Source organism: Squalius cephalus, assembly GCF_949319135.1.
Source record: "Squalius cephalus genome assembly, chromosome: 4".
Taxonomy (NCBI): domain Eukaryota; kingdom Metazoa; phylum Chordata; class Actinopteri; order Cypriniformes; family Leuciscidae; genus Squalius; species Squalius cephalus.
This window is the reverse complement of record NC_137125.1, coordinates 28,285,938-28,303,685: the sequence shown is the minus strand read 5'-3', so window position 1 is coordinate 28,303,685 and position 17,748 is coordinate 28,285,938. Positions and strand designations below refer to the sequence as shown.

Genomic DNA, 17,748 nt, shown 5'->3' with positions numbered 1-17,748 from the left:
GATGGAGTTGCATCTCTGATCAATGTACACGTACGTTAAATTGAAGTTCTAAATTTGTAAAATTATACATTTTTAAGTTTAATAAAGATACTCTCCCAGATAAACCTACTATATTGCAGCTGTTGAGAGGGTGATTCTGGAGACATTACAAGAACTAGACATGAAGATCAATCACCTGACTTCAGTGGTCCAGTCCCTTGCAGGCCGTTCCAATGTTCCAGTGCTAGTGGTGGACAGTGAGGATGATGTCTTTCCTCTCACATCCATGGAAGATCTAGACAATCTGGAAAGACAACTATCTGAAAGAGGGATGATGCAAAAGATGGTAAGAATCATTGACATTTTTAGGTTTAACAATTGTAATGAAGAAAATTGTGTCCAGTATATTATTTGTGTTTTGTTTGTAATGTTTTGATATTACCTTTTATTTTTTAAGGTGAACAGATTATCCATCAGTGGAGGACACACAATGAAAAAATCAGTATGGAGAATCTGTTCCAAGGTCTTTGGTCCTGTAGCCAAACAACTTAACTGGTGCGGAAGGGGACAAAAGCGAGGGATAATGAAAACCAATATAGGATCACTCTTAATAGGTACGTCTAAAATGTCTTACAAATACAAATATATGTATATATATATATATATATATATATATATATATATATATATATATATATATATATATATATATATATATACATACTGTATATATATATACATAAAACGCTCATCAGTCTGTAAAACAACATTTTACACAGTTTAAACAGCATATGGCTGCTATATATATGTGACCCTGGATCACAAAACCAGTCTTAAGTCGCACGGGTATATTTGTGGCAATAGCCAACAAAACATTGTATGGGTCAAAATTATAGATTTTTCTTTTATGCCAAAAATCATTAGGATATTAAGTAAAGATCATGTTCCATGAAGATATTTTGTAAATTTCCCACCTTAAATATATAAAACATTTATTTTTGTGATGCAGCACTATCACCAATAGAAATGGACAACTTTAAAGGCAATTTTCTCAATATTTCGATTTTTCTGTACCCTCAGATTCCAGATTTTCAATAGTTGTATCTCGGCCAAATATTGTCCTATCCTAACAAACCACACATCAATGGAAAGATTATGTATTCAGCTTTCAGATGATGTATAAATCTCAATTTAAAAAAAATATATATATACACACACACACACACACACACACACATATATATATATATATATATATATATATATATGTAGCAGCCATATGCTGTTTAAACGGTGTAAAATGTTGTTTTACAGACTGATGAGCGTTTTAGATATGGAAACATTTGTTTCGACATTCGAGCATTCATGAGGTAAAACAACAACTGGTGATAAGTGACAAAGAATAGTACCGTAATTTATTAGTAATATTTTACAGCAAGTCTGTCGTCAGTTATTACTCTTTTAAATTTAAAGAACAGTTTGTTAGAACTTAAAAGAGTAACGTTAGACCAATCCACTACAACAAACGCAACCGTTACCGCAAACGCTACGTTATGATTAAACCACAGAAACACATATTCGTCGCAACCTTAATTAAGTTAGAACTTTATCTATTAAATTTATTTGATATAAAATCAAATATATATTTGACTGACCATATATTAATGACGATTAATCAGATTAGCTACGTACCTAGTTTTCCCGCTGGGACAGGCGTCTTCCACTTGTGATGTGCTGAGGATCTTTGGGAGCACATGCGCAGTAGTCCAAAAGAGTCGATTTCCTGAATCTGACTATCCCCATATTTTGGAGTAGACGCAAGTACGATATTTATGTTCTTCACAAAACAATTGGTATATTTTTCTAATGTATTATTATTACAGGAGATTGAACGTCTCAACCCAATTGATGGTTATGATCTTTCGCACCTCTCTCTCATTTATATTTGACAATAAAATAATATTCGACCCTCCTCCTGACTAATTTGGGCAGTCACACTAAAAGAGTCTGAAACTTATTATGTGAAAGACAATAGCATAGAGAAGTTTAAAGTTAAAAATTTCTACTTAATTAAATAATGCAGAATTTCAGAACCACTGGAAATGAACAGCGACCAATCAATAGAAAGCATTATATGAAGTCGGCGACATTAAATCCCGACTGACATAAGAAGAAAAAGCGTCATTTTTGAAAGCTCACATTATCCTTCAGAAATTATTCTAATATGCTCATTTGCTGATTATTGTCAGTTGAAAACAGTTATGTAAAAATGTTCAGGATTGTTTGATGAATAGAAAGTTTGAAAGAACAGCATTTGCCTGAAATAGAAAGCTTTTGTATTATTAAGAATGTCTTTACTGTCACTTTTGATCAATGTAATGCATACTTGCTGAATACATTTTTTTTTGTTTTTTTTAGTTTCTTTTCACACACACACACACACACACACACACACACACACAAACCTACTGTCGCCAAACGTTTGAACGGTGGTGTATGTTACAAAAGCTTTCCTTTTCAGATAATTGCTGTTCTTTTGAACTTTATATTCATCAAAAAATCCTGAAAATTTTTTTACACAACTGCTTTCAATAATAATAATAATAATAATAATAATAATAATAATTCTTGAGCATAGAGGGATTTCTGAAGGATTATGTGGCACTGAAGACTAGAGTAAATTATGCTGAAAATTCTACTTTGTCATCACAGGAATAAATTACATTTTAAATATAGCCTATTCAAACAGAAAACAGTTATTTTATATTGTCATAATATTGCACAATATTACCTTTTTTTTTTTTTACCAAATAAATGCAGCCTTGAGCAGAAGAGACTTATTTTAAAAACATAAAAAATATTTTCTTTTGAACGGCAGTGTGTTGCAAACATATTTTATGCATTGCTTTTTATATAGCCCAAACTCATAAGAATCCAGTGAAATAAAATCTATTTTGCGGATTAAATGAACTGTAAGTTTAAAAAAATAAGTTTTATTTGTTAAATTAATTTTGTTTCCCCTTTTTTAACACACAGGAGCAGCGATGAAGAATCCTGTTATTCCGTCGCCGACAGAAGCAGAGGCTGAAAAGCACGTTAAAGATTATCTCCGCTTGGCTCCAGAGAGAATGCCCTCTTAAAGCCATTGTTCTTCTGTTGCAACCCGTGTTTGTTCGAGAATTTTAAATTATAATATATAAGAAATTAAAGGTTGTTTTCATACACTAATAAATCTTTTTTTTTTATCCATGATTGTTTGTTTGAGAATTTTAAATTATAATATATAAGAAATTAAAGGTTGTTTTCATACACTAATAAATCTTTTTTTTTTTATCCATGATTGTTTGTTTGAGAATTTTAAATTATAATATATAAGAAATTAAAGGTTGTTTTCATACACTAATAAATCTTTTTTTTTTTTTATCCATGATTGTTTGTTCGAGAATTTTAAATTATAATATATAAGAAATTAAAGGTTGTTTTCATACACTAATAAATCTTTTTTTTTATCCATGATTGTTTGTTTGAGAATTTTAAATTATAATATATAATAAATTAAAGGTTGTTTTCATACACTAATAAAAACATTCAAATCATAACTGTTGTGTGCTTTCGTTCTGAGTGTAAAATACTTGGATTTAGTTATATCATGTGTAGACACAATTCATGTAGCTGTAGTTTTATCAATAAATGTGAGGGAACGTCGAAAATGTCTAATTAAAAACGACATCTATGCTACATAAATCAGATGTCTAACAGACATAAGATTCTAATCATAAATGTCTCTGATATGTCCAATGGATGTCATTTGAACATCTGACAAGGACGTCTATGCGACGTATTCCAGATGAGCAAACGCCCTTAGAATTACGTCTTCCAGATGATAATGATGACGTCACACAGATGTCTGCGCGACGTGCGTGTGTGCTATCTGGGCTACTACTGTACACCACACCAACCTCTCTGCTTTTGCAGATGGCTTATTACTATCATGTTAAGGTATTATAATAGCAAAACTGAGCACCTGTGACAGTTTTTTTTTTTTTTGGAATTGCAAACTTTTTTCTCTTTTTGTCTCCAACAACACAAGTTACACCTTTTTGGACAAATTTTGCATATATAGATTGCTTTGAATACAAACAATATTGCATGTCCGATTGAAATGCGAAAAGATTTAGCAAGTGTGAACTGCAAAAAACAAAAACAAAATCACATTAAATACGATTTTTACAAATCCGTTTGCTGTTTAATCCTACTCGAATCGCATTTCTCAAAATCTTCTGAGTCTGACTGCTCTGGCCTTAGCTCTCTACGTGCAAGATTACGGAAATCCCAAAAATGCACTAAACATTAACGCGCAAGAACGCGTTCTACGTGCTACTTAAAGGGACATATCATGCTAAATGCACTTTTTTAACCCTTAAATGCATTTTGTTGTATATATGGAGTGTTTAGAAGTACAGAAAAGATGAAATTATTCTCTTCAGGTGCTTCGTTGATATCTTTATATTCTGTTTTGGTCATATTTTTCTACCTGTTCCGATTTTTCTGTTATCTATGACGTTTTTGAACTATCACGTCACAGTATTTGCAGCGGAACTGCCAAATAAGGACATTGACTTCCGGCCCAACACTTCGAGCGATCCGCCATTATTATTTCTCGCTGCAATTTTGTAGTCCAAGCTAAAGGATGCAGAAGTTACGAGAGGGTAAGTTAAAATGATCGGTTGTTGGATGTAGTAACTCACACGCTTCATTACACCGTCTAATGTAGATGAACTGCCGCGCTTGTGGCGCATGTTTAACTAAAAGAACGAGCGGAGAGAGAGAGACCCGGTCTCGCGCGCGCTCGCACTCTCTCTCGGAGCCCGGCGAAAGTGTAAACAAGACATCACCGTCTCCAAACTAGACGCTGTCTTGCTCTCTCTCCCTCGCACATATTAATCAAAATAAATCGACACGGTGGTAAAAGGTCGGAAGACCAAAGTTTCATGTATAAATACAGTAACACACCATTGCGATACATCCATATGAAGACGTTGTTCTGCAGGTTCGTCGTCTTCATTTTCATTTCGCTCCGGCTCCAACTCTGGCTCGAACATCTAAGGCTGGCTGGACAAGTCTTCCGTTGTTGACAAAGTTTCTGTGCCGATAGATAATCCTATCTCTGCTATCAGACTACAAAAATGGCCGAACGGGGTGGAGTTGAACCTCTGCATCCTGGAGAGGGGGCGGGGTATAAAGTGTCTCAATTGTATTTAAAGAGACCGCACCAAAACGAGTTGCTCTCAGAAGCACCTCAGAAAAGGGGTAAAAAAGGGGCCCGTGGAGCTATAATAATGAGGAATTCAGACCCAAGCATTGCAGTTCCGCTTTATATAGACCACAAATGTATGATTTATATGTAAAAAGGGACAATTTAAAAGCATGATATGTCTCCTTTAAGAGTCGCTGTCCATTTGTGAAGTGCTGAAATATAATCGTATCCGTGAACGTTTAACCTAATAATCGTCATCAGATGTGGATTAGCAATCAAGACAAGTGTATATAAAGCACTACATGATCAGATTTACTATTACTCCAGAGCACTCGTAGATCTACGATGATTTACGATGATTTAGCGAAACAGACATATTAGTAATATTAATAAACATATTAAAGGATTAGTTCACTTTCAAATAAAAAAATCCTGACAATTTACTCACCCCCATGTCATCCAAGATGTCCATGTCTTTCTTTCAAGGTTTTTGAGGAAAACATTCCAGGATTTCTCACCATATAATGGAGCAAATGTTATACCACATACTGGACATTGAAGTACGCCACCCACGTACTAAGTATTTATTCACGTGAAATTTCTCGGCACTAACAACACATATGAGATCATTAAACGACTAATTAAACCCAATGTACTATTTAAATCGATTGCTGTACACAGTATTTAATTATTATTTGTTATTTAACACATATATCTACAAATTCCACTGTCAACGGTTTTGCTATAATAATACATCATAGGCTATAATACTGTAATTATAAATGTCAAGGACATTTTGTACATTGAATTGCATTGAGGCTTAGAAAGAATGCCTGTGTATTTTGAGTGTAAATGCTTTTTTCTATATTACTCTTACATAGGGTTTGTATACAGAAGGTTTAAAAATGTATTTGTAAATGTATTTTTGTATAAATAATAAAGCAATGTTAACTGAATGTGACGTGTGTTTAATAAATGATTACCTATACAGACTAATTTATCAAATAAGTGATAGATTTTTAAAACAAGTAGAAAATGTGTTTATAATAATGCAATTTACACAATTGAAATCAACATCCTTTTAACGTTAGGTAAGCAAACCAATTAGATAGATTTTATGTTGATTCTATAACGTCATTTCAACAACTTGAAATCAACATAGTTTCAACGTTAGGAAAGCAAACCAATTACGTTGATTTTCCGTTAGTTTTGAATGGTGTGTCTGACGTTGATTCAAGGTTAATTCGATGAGCAAAGTGATGCCGGATCAACGTCGGAGATCAACGTTGTTTCGATGTCACGAGAAACGTCGTTTCCACGTTGATTCAATGTCAGTTTGCTATCTGGGTTATATATAAGGTTATGAAAATCTTCAAGCTTTTAAAACTATTTCAAACTTTTAGGATAGGCTTTCTCAAGCCAAATTAAAGTTTGTGTTGACAACTTTTTAACTAGTTTGTTGTTCATAAACAAAGTAAGTCTCTTAGGTACTTTACAGACAAAGCCAATAACACTCAAGCATATCTTGTCTAACATTTTCCTATAATATGTTTAAAATATATAAAAAAGCAATTCCTTGTATGACTCTGTACTATGTTAATGCCTTTCTTCAAAATTATTCAATATTGTTTGTTCTGTATTTTATCTAAATTAGGTGTTGTGAACTGGAGTGCAGTTCCGGGTGCCCTACTCGCTGACTATGTGCTTGCACTGCACTGAAGTATACAAGGACTGCCCACTGAGTATGTGGGTGATGGCCGAAGGGGAGTCCTGCGGGGATTTTATTCTGAGAAGGAGGTTGAGGGCTATTGCTCGGTTGACTGTTTTTGTTTTTCAGGCTGAGTAGATTGTGTGTGAGTGTATGTACGTATGTGTGTGAGTGTACATACATGTGTGAGTGTACGTACGTATGTGTACGTACGTACGTGTGTGAGTGAGTGAGTGAGTGTACGTACGTGTGTGAGTGTACGTACGTATGTGTGTGAGTGTACGTACGTACGTACGTACGTGTGTGAGTGAGTAAGTGTACGTACGTGTGTGAGTGAGTGTACGTACGTGTGTGAGTGTATATATGTGTGTGAGTGTAAGTACGTGTGTGTGTATGAGTGTACGTACGTGTGTGAGTGTACGTACGTGTGTGAGTGTACGTACGTGTGTGTGTGTGTACGTACGTATGTGTGTGTACGTACGTATGTGTGTGTACGTACGTGTGTGTGTGTGTGTGTGTACGTACCTGTGTATGTGTGTGTGAGTGTACGTACGTGTGTGTGTGTGTGTGTGTGTGTGTGTGTGTGTGTGTACGTACGTGTGAGTGTACGTTCGTGTGTGTGTGAGTGAGTGTACGTACATGTGTGTGTGTGTGAGTGTACGTACGTATGTGAATATACGCGTGTGTGTGTCTGTGTACGTATGCGCGTGTGTATGGTTGATGTATGTGATTATCTGTATGTGTGCATACCTCTTTTACACAATTATTTTTGTTTTCAAATAAAAGTTACCACTGGTATGAGTTTGTTTTTTTTGAGTTGGCATGCATAATATGGGATACAGAGATTGAAAATGTACTGTATGTAGTTAGTTTAATTTTAAACTACTTTATTGGCATAAATGTTTTATAATAACCTAATGCACAAAAAGAAACAATAACTAATACAGAGGAATAATTAACATAAAAAATATATAAGGTGCCATTAATGTTTACAGTAATTTTGTAATTTACACAGTGAAGTGCAACAGCATGTGAAAAACTTTTAAAATACTACAGATATTACACAATATATAGCCTACTCTGTAACTCCTTATAAGTTTACCTTAGATCAGGCATAGTTTAAACTATGGATATGCGCTCTACTACTTTTTGCTGCTTTCATTATTACTTTAGAGCTGTTTTAATACTTTTAAAAAAAAAAATCTTTTTTTATTTATTTTTTTTATTCAACAATTGCACAGTTTACAGGAACGTTCATCTCCATTATAAAAATAACATATTGTGCAGTTTCCAACATTGCAGGTGTTTTAACATAAACAAAACATAAACAAAAGACTCACATCATCACATTTTGCCAGGGGAAGTACGGGTTTACAAAAAGATATCAAAGTGTTTACAAACATTCACAGTTTTTGTTGCCTTTTGATTAAGAGAATATTTAATCGTGTTGACATATTGCTTTACCTCATTGTTAAAAGCAATAAAAGATGTTTTGGAATGCGCAAACTTACATTTATGAATGTAAAATTTTGCCAAGAGAATTATTTCAAATTTGCGCATGCGTTTTTAAGACGCGTGACGTCACCACTTAACACAAATACGACGCATGCGCTGTCAGCGCGATATGGCGCATGCGTTTTAAAGATCGCATTTTCAACCGCATTTCCTGTTTACCGTGGCGCCGACGTCATTACTGTGCCACTAACCAATGAGAAGCCCCAGGTGCGGCCCCGCCTCGATCGACGTCATCACTTTGCCCCTAACCAATGAGAAGCGTTATGGGCCCCCGCCCCGATCTGCAGGCTGCAGCCAGGTGTACTTGGTAGGGTTGGGTGATATTCTAAAAACTCACCAAAACAAGAATTATGAAGCTGACCTGATTACTGACCTAATTAAAAAAAAAAGTCAGCATGTTAGGGAACATCATTCATTTTGTGCAAGCCCTTTTTCATGTGTGACCCTTTAACCAAAACTACAACAGGCAATCACACTCTTGTTCCAATGTGCATATATGGGGAAATAAATACATGATCTGGCACTGATGGCCACCCTAAGGCCATATTATACAAGGGAAACCCACTGTATTATGGTACTGTCACGGTCACCAGCTCCACTACACTACATCTCCCATCATCACTCATGCACTCAGTCAGCCATCACCACACCTGCACCAGATCATCACCACCAACCTTCATAAACCTGCACATCCCGCCACTCTGGGTCTGGTCTTGTCAGAGATGCACTCTTTCAGCCTGACTAATTACTTGCTACTTACCATCTATCAGATCTACCATCATCTGTCTGATCCTCCTCTGCCTTCTCCGTCCCATCTCACCAGCAAGTTTTAAAAGACGATTATCATCCAGCCATACATCTAGCTCTTACATTTCCACCTGCCATTCTCATTCACTGCTTCAGACTAGTGATATATAAACTAGTGATATATAAACATGCAGGTGGCATTGTAAATAAACCTGTTTATATATCACTCCGTTGTCTTCCTCTTCTGTTCCGTGACCGGTACATCAATCCTGAACTGCTGATTATTTCTCTAAGCATGTTTGACTTTTTATCTAACTAAATGTGTTATTGTGTTCTTAGACAGAGGGGTAAAAAAGAAAGACTCAAGCACTGAATGCAGCACCAGTGGCACTGATGAGGAGTCCCTGAGTTCTTGCTCCTCTTCAGAGTCATCTGAAAGCAACATTCCTCGGAAGAGGAAAAGAGGTCATAAAAAGAAGACCATGAGTGCTACCAGGTCGAATACCAAGCACAGCTCACGAGGTAAGCGCATGTTCTGGTTTTGGATTTCATCTTTCTGTTGATGTGTATTTACTCCATATAACACATGGCAAATATTGGTTATCAGTCTCCTTGACTACAATTGGTACTGATATCATCCCTGAAAAAATCAGTTGACCCCTAGTTTTGATATATTCAATGAGTTGAAGTGTAAATAGAAGGCAATTGGCTTTGAGAGCAAAACATCTTATTTTATATTCATTATCTTTTTTCCAATATTGTCAGAACATTAACATATTTAGAAAATGTTGAGAAATGCAAACATGATTTTTATGATAGGAAACTAATTGTAAAAAATGCTAGCAGTCAAACGAGCACCAAGATTTTTTTTTTTTATGTTTGTGTGGTGTGTGCCTTTAACTGGAAATTGATCAATTTGATGCAAGTCTTGTTTTTTGGTTTTGGTTTGTCTTAAGGAAGCTTTAATCTTTCTACAGCAACAACCCCAGACAATGTACTGAAGTGGTATAATAAAGTTTTTCCACGCCTTCAAGAAAGAAGGGAGTATCAATCAAGACCTGCACCAAAGTTGGGGTTGACCGAAATACACTGGCAATTAACAGCTGTTGTGGCTGAAATACAGCTTATTGATCCAGAGTTTTACCGAAGCATCCCGAAGTTCAGAGTCAAGGAGGAGAATCTCAGCGACTTTGCAAAGCGGTGTCTGCAGTCACTGACAGCAGACCCCAGGTCTGCCATAGAAAATGCCAAAAAAAAGAGCGTAAACTGCAGCCAATAACATATAGGTTGAGACAGAAAGACATAAAACCTCCAAGCTGCTTATTTACAGGGTTCCCACAGGTCACTGAAATCCTTGAAAGTTTGTGAATCTGAAAAAAAGATTTCAAGGCCCTGGAAAGTTTTTGAAAATAAACATGCATAGATACTGGTCCTTGAAAGTGCTTGAATTTGTTTTGTGCGAGAAATTTTCTTTAAATTACATATTATTCCCTCCGGTCAGCTAATGTTATTTCATCAACACTTCGCCTATGCACACTAGCTTGCTTGATTTACGTTAGTTACGCGCATTTATGCGTTACGTTGCCATGTGCACGAGCGCAAAACTGTAACGATGTATCTTACAAAGTAACATGATGTAACCTTGCTCTCACTTGAAATGTGTCCCCAAATTAAGTCCTTGAATTTGAGGGTATTGGACCTGGAAAGTCCTTGAAAGGTCCTTGAATTTGAAGTTAACCAAACTGTGGGAACCCTGTTATTTAATTATGTTTAGTTAGGGTTAAGGTAAATTTTGAAATTCATGCCAATTCTTGCTACACTGTGATGTTCCTTTAACTGTTCTGAAATGGTAACTGAGGTTGATTTGACAATTTTGGTCATGGTATACAGTGCTGTTCTAGTGTTAACCCAGCTGCAGGTACACTGAAGTTTTACTTCAGAATCTGTTAAACTGTTGAGTGTAATGTGTGTTAATAAACATTGTTAAGCTTTACTACATTTCCTACTACAACTACTGATTTTACATTTTTAGGCATTAACTAATTCCAATCCCTAATGCCAAAATGGGGCGGTCAGGGACCTGGATATTGGATAGGGGGCGCTGGCCCAAAAAAGGTTGAGAACCACTGATCTAGATGTTCATCATCTGGTATGTTCTCCAAAGGTTGCTGGCTCTCCATTATTCCTGTCCTCTCTCTCTTCAGGCTTCAGCAGCAGTTTTTGCTTCCACAACCCCTGTATTATTAAATAACTACTGCAATGACAGTGATTTAAAAACAACAACAACAACAACAACAGTAAGGTAATTAAGCTAATGATTCTTACCTGAAGTTGTTGTATTGTTCTTGTAGATGTGTGCTCATCTGCATTGAATTCATTACAAATAATTTTCCAGGCACTTTTTTTGGGGGATTCCACAGCTGATATGTGCAGTTTATCTTCAATAATGGGATGTCTTGAAACTATTTGCTTCAAAAGACTTCTCATGTTCTGTAAAGTTTTTTTTGATCGCACTCTCTTTTCTGCTGCCGTTGTTTTTTTTTTTTTGTATTTGCTTCTCAGTCCCATACAATTTTAAGCTTTTGATGATTCATTCCATGTTTTATAGGCAACCTCGATCTGGCTAATACAAATCTGCACAGGTGGTTTTAAATTAACCTTGTTTATTTTAGTTCAGGCCTCCATAGTACAGCTGTTAGTAATCTGTATTTAATCTGGGTTTCAGAAAGCCCTTTTTTAAGTCTTGATTAACTATTCTGAATTAAGGCCTACTCCTGGCTTAATTTAAACTCTGTCCAAGAAACCGCCCCATAGAGTTCAGCCTATATGCAGCCATTGAGTACTATAGCCATCTAGTGGCTATTGATATTATTGTGTTTTTTTATTTATTGTTTTTTTATAACAATATATGACACCAATGTCACCACATTTTTAGGTTTTGGCTGTCTGAACTTACTGGAATTTTATTTTTATTTTTTTACTGAAGATAAAGAAATATTAAGTATAACATAAAAATAAGCATAATTTACATAGAAAATATGGTACTTTTAGAGGTAAATAAATTCAAAAATACCCCAAAAATGCCATAAATGTATAGTTTTTATTTTATCAAAAAATAGTGATATAACATTTATTCAAAAAGATTTTTTGGATCACACCTGAGACCTTCGTGCCCAAATTAGTCCACAATGGCATAATTAATGCTATGTGAAAGAGGCTTGAGGGTTAAGGTGTGAACATGACCCAAAATCCAATTGCAGAAAACACTGCGCTTTTTTAAATTAACAGGCTCCCGTAGTCGGAGTTGCATTTGCATTATGGGAAAGTGTTGTGTTTGCAACATTTGCTAAATGAGTTGTGGTTTAACCTGGAGCTCCGAAGAGACTCGCTGCCTGATTGATATTTGGGCAGATGCCTATATATCACAGCTACTATAGAGGACGCATAAAAATGCTGATGTATTCAGCAAGTTCAGGGAACGGATGAAGGAGATGGGATTTGAGCGGTCTCCTGCACAGTGCCATGTTAAAGTAATAAAAACTTCGGCAACATTACATGAAGGTGCGCGATGCTCTAAGCAAGTGTAGCAATTCCAGAGAAGAAAAAGACAAATGTCCATGGTACGACGAACTGCACTTCATGCTTTTCCCTGCTTGAGAATTTCTGTCCAATGAATGGATGACCTTAGCACACGTGTGGTTTTGTTTGCCCTTTTTGCAAGTGAACCAAAATTTGTAGTGTGAAAGCAAACCACACCACACCAAACAAAAAGCAAGTCTGGACTAAAGCAAGTGAACTAGTGGACTTTCCTGGTGTAAATACACCCTCAGTTTGAGCGCGAAAATATGGATGGGCACAGAGAGAATCAGCTTTCCGCGTCTGAAAGGCGTCAAAACCAAAAATATAAGGCTTCTCTATCGAGCAACAACGATGACAGCATGAGAGATAGAAAACGACGGAGACGCGTCAATGAATGAACATCCAAGGTACTGCAAAAGTGCAGGAAGGCAGTGTCTATTACGTGCACACAACGTGGATAAACTACAACAGCCATCCATAATCACGGTAAGATTTGTACTTATGTCACTTTTAATGTTTGTTAATTTTTGTAAACAACTAACAAACTTTCAGCTTTCAAATTGTGTCAATTTTATCACGAAATACAAGCAATAAATGCCATTTTGTCTCTCTTTAATGTGGCCTGACAGGTCGCTCAATAAGCATTTTGACCTTGGAAAGAACAAAGCTTAAGAACAATTATGTCACGTAACGTCAAATTTACCTCAGAAAAGCCATTCAATGCTCAAACTCGTTAGTCAACAAGAAAAATAACTATAGAAGTAGTGTTGCTTTTGTCAACGAAAATTGACTAAATATCGTCGTTGACGAAAATGAGACTAGACGCAACGTAAATGCTGGTCATGTGACGATGACTACAATTAAATGTATAATGCTATATTGTTGACGAATAAAAATGAGATTAAATGTGGTTTACAAAATAAAAACTATGCTAAAATGTCTCTTCATTTTTCGTTGACCAAACCGAGACGAGATGAAATGTTATAACGTTATTTCGTCTCGTTTAGTCGCGTTATTATAATTATTTTGTAGTATTTCTGTTTCCTGTGTCTCACTTCAGGGGCTGCATCAGGTCGCACTGCACAGAAGCAGGCAACGTCACTTCCTCAAGCCCCACTCGCAGCATTATTTAGAAGATAAACGACAACAAACAAAGTTTGACAGAGAAAGGGACCGATGGTCGGCCAGCCGGGGTTTGTCTTTGGGAGAAAAAGAAGAAACGACATTTGGAAAAACTGTAAACTAAATATGTTGTAAATTCAAATAAGAGCATCTTCCGTGTCTGGAATGAATGTATTCTTGAGTCTATAAAGGTAAAAATAATATAATTAGGGCTGTGCCGTTAAACTTGACAACCGCACCACCACGGTGGCCAAGTAGCACCAGCGATGGTCCGGCAAAAAAAAATGTTGTATGTGAATGCTGTTTTACACTAATATTATGACACAAGTGAAGCACACAGCGTTGTTTACAAAAGAAATAATAAGTTAGCAATTAAATGTTACATTGCAGCCATGGAAACATTGGGATTCACAACAAATGAGAGAGTTGTGCGTGAGCCCATACATTTAAGCTTTGTCGGCTTTGAATTCAATTTGCGATCTGGTCACCCGATTATCAGCGAATTTAACAATATTCCATTACTTATTCCATATAGAAAGCTTGAATTGTCTCCTTTTAAACAAAACAATTCAAAGAAAAGAAATCGACTAGCCTACTCTCTGCTTATGTAGGCTAATCCGTATGAAATTGCATTTCTCTCTATAGGCGCATTCACTGCGAAGATGACGAGTCAGCATCGTCAACTTAATCTGTGCAGCCGACAGTGACACAGAAAACACTAGTTTATTAATAAACAATTAAAATGTCTCCTTGCTATATTTGACACATTCATAATCATTACTTTTGCCAGTTCTTTGTGACAGCTGTTATGTGCGTTATTGGCAGTGTCACCCTCTGGTTACATGAACGCGTCACCACCGCATCAGCACCGAATACATGGAGATTTTATTTTAGAGAATAATCGCAACCTATTTGATATTCTATTATTAAATAAACTAATCGAATATTCAAAAATCGTGACTCATCCCTGCATGGAATCCCTTTTCTTTTCCCAAATCTTCACTCACGTCTCACCCTTTTCTAAGGGGATTATAAACGTTTCTTCCTTGGTTCGCTTTTAATTAGGCCTATTATATTTGTATTCTTTACTGTAGTAAAGTAGAAAAACGCTGTAGGACATATAGCCTACATTTTTACTTGCATGTCAAATTCTTTTTAACAGTTTGTGCTTGTTATTAGACATGGTAAGGCATGTCAAGCTTATTTATAAAGCATGTTTCACACGCGCGGGTGATTTTAGTTCCGCTTTCTCTGGCAGCGCAAAATCAAACATAGCCCAAATTTCTTGCCCTTATGAAGGATAAAATTCTCTCTTCAGACCATTTACAAGTAGAAAACATGAAGATATCAGAAAAGAGATCCATTGTCACTTTCCTGCTTGTATCCCACATCCCTCTCAAAGCGCAGAGCGGTAGGCTATATGATGCGGTAGGTCTTTTTAATGCTTTAGTGTGTTGTTTCTTTGACGGAATTGCTCAAATAAACACTTCATTTTTATTATTTTTTTTTCAAAACAACCCCCCAACCACCGCCGGTAGATGGTCCATTATCACACGGTGGTAAAAAAAAAATCTGCCACCGTCACAGCCCTAAATATAATAAGATAACCTTGTTTGAAATGGGTCAGTTTTCGTCGAATAAAATTAGACGAAAATAGTCATGGATAATAAGACTAAAATGCTCAGACTTTTAGTCGACTGAAACTTGACTAAACTAAAAAGAGTATGAACGTGACTAAAACTAATAAAAATTAAAATGACAGCTTGACACAAAGTCTAGACTAAAACTAAAATTAAAACAGGCCGCCAAAAAGAACACTATATAGAAGGGGCATTTTGTAAAATATATGCAATATCACATAATCCTTACTAAATCTGTTGTCTACATGAGAAAGAATGAAATTCAGCACCACCCATTTAATTCCATGTGAAGCTGCCTTTCAACAAATTTATCTCTTAGATATTACTAATGAAGAAAAATTGGGTGTGAGCAAGACATACGACAATGGGCCTTATTTACCAATATCTTCCTAAGAATTTTCTTAACTTTGTACTTAATAAACTTCCTAAGAAAAGTCTTAAAAAGTCTCGGATTCATGACATGTTCTTAAACAACAGAACTGTTCGCACCTGTGTTCTTAGAATTGATGAATCCCACGTCTTCGTAATTGAAAGCGCGTGCCAGTTGTTCCTAATTAGCATAAGAAAACGCCCCACAAATTCACATAAGGACATCACACTGCAGGGCCGGGTGCAAGAAAAGTTGGAGAATGCCCAAAAGACGCACAGACAGTGGTGGTCCACTGATCACCATACGAAAAAAGAACTTCAGTAATTCTGAAATAGAAATTCTACTGCAATAGGTAAATGCCAAACGAGGCATAATATTTGATTTAATCAGCTTAATTGCTGATGTAAATTGCAGTGTTAGTGTTTCTGTGCATACTATGATTTTTTTTCCAAAACAAATGATCAGAAATACATTACAGTAAAATACTGTCATTGTAAACCACTGTTAGAATTAAATAAAATGCAGTAACCAATTATTTGGAGCAAACTGTCATCACTCAAATGTGCCTAAAACTTCTCTTGAGTGTGCATAGATTTTGTTCTTAGCTAAGAACAAATCCAAAATAAGAAAACATTAGTGAATGTCAGAATCTTCATAAAAAGTGCGCAAGTGGGGTTTAAGAACATATTTCTTCATAAGAACGGTTGGTGAATGAGGCCCAATGTTTATTAGATGCATTAGGAGGAGGCCAAACTATACTCATTGGCCAAGTGATGCTGACATTATTATGGTCTGTGACACTGGCTCAGATTCTGTGTAAAGAACAATTATTTGCGACTGTATGTAGTTCTCAAGTTGGAAAAGCAATTCAGTTCCTACTTTAAGTGAATCTTAGTTCCCAGGACATCCACAAGATGGATGAAAATGTTGATGCCTTAAAAGTAGGGCAGCCGTGACAACACATGATAATTAAAACACATTTATTCTTTTGTGGCATTATTTGGCACTTGTTTCCCCTTATAGGACCCAATGGCTCCTTGTCTGGAGCCCTGCAGTTATGTAAGACCAACCCACTTTGATGACCGACTTCTCATGCATTTCAGAATGTCCAAAACAGCATTTCAGATGCTGTGCAACGAGATCGGTCCGCTAGTAAAAAGGTCACGACTTTTATGATGCGCATCAATGAATTTATTCAGTAAATGTGTTCCCATCATAGTTTATGCATGTTTTCTTATCTGATAAGCAATTGCCTTATACTTGAGGCATTGAGGCAAAATTCATTTTTTGAATTTATGCACATCTTGGCGTTCCCATCCAGTGTTTTTTTTTAATGCAATATCAGCATTATGCACATAAAAATAGATGCTAAAGAACACTGCATATTTTTCCCAGAATGAGTCTTTCCTTAGTGATGGCACATGAAAGGCTTCTCTCCGGTGTTAAGTGATTCCTAAGGTGTCTGGAACCACACAGATGACAACAGTTCTCTCTTAAGTGAGTCCTCATGTGGTACTTAGGGTTATGTTATATCTGAAACTCAGGGACGTCACTAGGATTGGAAGACAGGGGGGGCTTAGCCCCCAGGGTATTTGTAACTTGCATTTATAGAAAATCTTAGTGAATTTGAGTAAAAACAACTATGTATATGTTTAGCTGTATTTGTCTCTTCAACCCCGTTATCATCTTCAACCCTGTTACCCTTGTCACACCTACATTTTTATTAATTATTTTTTTAAGTTTATGTTCATGTTTGTTGAACTTAGTCAGAAATGTTCAGAGCAATCATAAGAATACTGATTTTAGTTCAAATTCTGAAGTTAAGCCACAT

At 36.0% G+C, this 17,748-nt stretch overlaps 1 long non-coding RNA gene and 1 pseudogene across 2 annotated transcripts; one reads left to right on the top strand and one right to left on the bottom strand.

Annotated features, from left to right (window-relative positions):
* Positions 1–178: 178 nt before the first annotated feature.
* LOC307157481 lies at positions 179–1,899 on the bottom strand. Its single transcript, XR_013821004.1, has 3 exons — positions 1,672–1,899; positions 422–531; positions 179–299 (listed from the first exon to the last, which is right to left on the bottom strand). It is a non-coding gene; the product is annotated as an uncharacterized lncRNA (long non-coding RNA).
* A 6,753-nt stretch (positions 1,900–8,652) lies between these two features.
* LOC307157668 lies at positions 8,653–10,574 on the top strand (annotated as a pseudogene). Its single transcript has 4 exons — positions 8,653–8,766; positions 9,053–9,281; positions 9,546–9,728; positions 10,184–10,574. The product of its transcript is annotated as an uncharacterized misc_RNA (transcript).
* The last annotated feature ends 7,174 nt before the right edge of the window (positions 10,575–17,748 follow it).